The sequence below is a fragment of the Austrofundulus limnaeus genome, unplaced genomic scaffold (assembly GCF_001266775.1).
Source record: "Austrofundulus limnaeus strain Quisiro unplaced genomic scaffold, Austrofundulus_limnaeus-1.0 Scaffold171, whole genome shotgun sequence".
NCBI lineage: Eukaryota > Metazoa > Chordata > Actinopteri > Cyprinodontiformes > Rivulidae > Austrofundulus > Austrofundulus limnaeus.
Genome location: NW_013952573.1, coordinates 122,651 through 125,379, shown reverse-complemented (window position 1 = coordinate 125,379; position 2,729 = coordinate 122,651). Strand labels below are relative to the sequence as shown.

Sequence of the window (2,729 nt, the reverse complement as noted above, 5' to 3'; positions counted from 1 at the left end):
ACCTAAGCCTGACTATGTGATTGATCAAAAAGGAAAGTCTTCAGTCTAATCTTAAAAGTAGACAGAGGGTCAGCTTCACGGACAGAAACTGGAAGTTGATTCTGTAAGAGAGAAGCTTGATAACTGAAAGCTCTGCCTCCCATGCTACTGTTAGAAACTCGATGAACCACAAGTAAACCTGCAGTCTTATAGCAAAGTGCTCTGTTAGGAAAGTATGGAACAATAAGATCTTTAACCCCGAATTTACACTACTTGCATTCTGTCTCCGCTCCGCTCCGACCTCCGCAGCAAATATGCACCCATTATAACCAATGAGAGTGTTTACACTGGCTGCAAACGGCGGCACAGGGCGGCGGTGAGCAAATGGCGATCCGTCAAAATTAGAAGAGATCATAATTTTGATGGATGCCGGAGCTGCGCCGGAGTCAATTTTTTTAAGATTACGTCGCACCAACAGGAAAAGAAATGAGCACAACATCCGTATTTTCAAAATAAGACACTATTAGGCTGGATAATTTGTCAGAACAATGTCAAAATTGCAGCTATATTAATCAATATACGGATATATTTTTATACAACTGCTGTCAGAATGTATCGTTCTGTTTGGGAAGCAGATGGAAACAAATAGCATGAAGCATATGTGTACACACACGATACACATGGATTTTATTTTGAAATCAGAAGTTTCAGAAAGCCGACAGCAAGACAGTTTCAACATAGATACAAAAGCCTTTATACTGTTGTTTTCAGCTGTGTTTGGAGTTTGTCTTTCACACAATTATTTTTTGCTGATACTTCCACACATATCACTGCATTTATAGCGCATTCTCCTTCCTGCACGTCTGTCGGACCGGAGCGGAGGTAATGTAAACTGAACTTGAAACGCACAGCTGTGACCTGCGCAGTGCAACGGAGTGGAGACAGAACGCAAGTAGTGTAAATTAGGGGTAACAGTGTACAAAGTAAATCTGGAAAGTACATATGGCATTAATATCAACATACTGTATATGTCATGAATCACGTCTGCCCTGCTCTCACTTCACGTCATAGTTTCTCACAGCCAAGTTTTTTCACTCATTGCTTCACCCCTCCCGTCACAGAAAACACAATCAAGCTCATTCCACTCACCTGCAGTCACCAGTATTTAAGCTCCACTCCTCCACAGCATCAGTGCCAGATTTATGAACGGTTCACCCCTAGTAATTATCCAGCGTTTCCATGTCACGTCTTGTTTGCCTCGTCACGACCCTCCTTCTGTTCCTCGGACCCAAGCCTTTCGCCTGGCCCCCGTCTGATACCGTCGCTGCCTCTGACTTCCTGGTTCTGACCCACGCTCTGACTCCTGGATCTTCGCCTTTCGCCTCATCCTCCTCGGACACCGTCGCTGCCTCTGACCTCCTGGATCCGACCCACGTCCGTGTACCCCGACCACGCCTCAGTCCTTACCTCCTAACTTGTTTTTGTCTTCAGCCTTCCCGTTAATGACCACCGCTCGTATTAAGGATTATCCCCGACGTCGCGCCGCCAAACACGGAAGTACGGCGAACCATCATCCAAGGCTCTCTGTATCACTCAGGAGTTCGGTCTGTTCCACACGCTCCAGTAAAAGGTTAGTGGCTCTCCTCTCCTCACGTTTTGTTCCATTGTTAAGTCCAGCCACTAACCTTATTCTCCTGTGTTCAGAACTCCTGATTCCCGTGTCCTGTAACTCCAGAACCAGCATTCACTATTTCAATAAACTTGTTAAAACTGCTTTGGTGTTTGGCTCAGTGAAACTCAATCCCCCACTCATTACAATATATAAAACAGAAACATTTTTATTTTACTCTCCAAAAACAAGCGGCTGCCTGTAAATGAATAAAAAAAATGCCAGCTAACTACTTTAGTATTTCTTTAGCTAACTGCAGACTGTATTTTTTGATAGCTAATTTCTTTAAAAAAAATCTTCCTCCACATTAAATGGTTGGATGAGTGATCAGATGAAACACATACATGTCATCTTGTACGGATTGTCCATAAGTTATAAGGATTTTACGTCATTTTGCAGGTATGCGGACGTATAGAGCAATCTCAAGGATTTTTTTTTTCAAGTCTTATGGATTTTTTCAAAACATCGTTTTCAAATTTATCTAACATGTCAGAGCCTGTAATAACATCATACAGCCATCTTCCAACCTGTTCTGCCGCAAGAAATAAGTTTTGAACTTTTTTTCTGCTCCCCTTTCCTCCTGCTTCGCAACAGGCGCTGTCATATCCGCAGCCGAGGGACAACACCCCCACCCGTCCCGTGTGGATTTTTTGCAAAATTTACGGMTTTTTGAGGCTCTTTATACAGGTAAACGTCCGAAGAGGTTGACATGTATGGAAACTACTTTATGTACTTCATAACTAGCTAACCAGGCAGAGCAATAAAAAAAATGTTGGACAACTAGTTTTACATTTGTTACCAGATGACAGCTGATAGTTCTTGTATCACTAATGATTAAAACTATTTTCTGGAGCTTCTGGTGCTTTTAACACATGAAGCCTTCTCCAGCAGGTCTATGGTGAAGAAAAACTGGAATTTGCTGCTGCAGCAGGTTAATCTGTGTATCATTCATTCTTTCTAATTTAATTTGCCAATCAAAAATCAAATAACGAAAAATCAACTAGTTATTTTAAAAAGAAAAAAATTGTATAGGACTTCTGGACGGGTTCTTCTCTAATGAAACGTTTCGTCTCTCCTCCAA

The 2,729-nt window shown here is 42.1% G+C and overlaps 1 long non-coding RNA gene across 1 annotated transcript; it reads left to right on the top strand.

The window, feature by feature from the left end:
* The first annotated feature begins 1,014 nt into the window (after positions 1–1,014).
* On the top strand, positions 1,015–1,752 carry LOC106523922 (uncharacterized). Its single transcript, XR_001310950.1, has 2 exons — positions 1,015–1,609; positions 1,684–1,752. It is a non-coding gene; the product is annotated as an uncharacterized LOC106523922 (long non-coding RNA).
* The last annotated feature ends 977 nt before the right edge of the window (positions 1,753–2,729 follow it).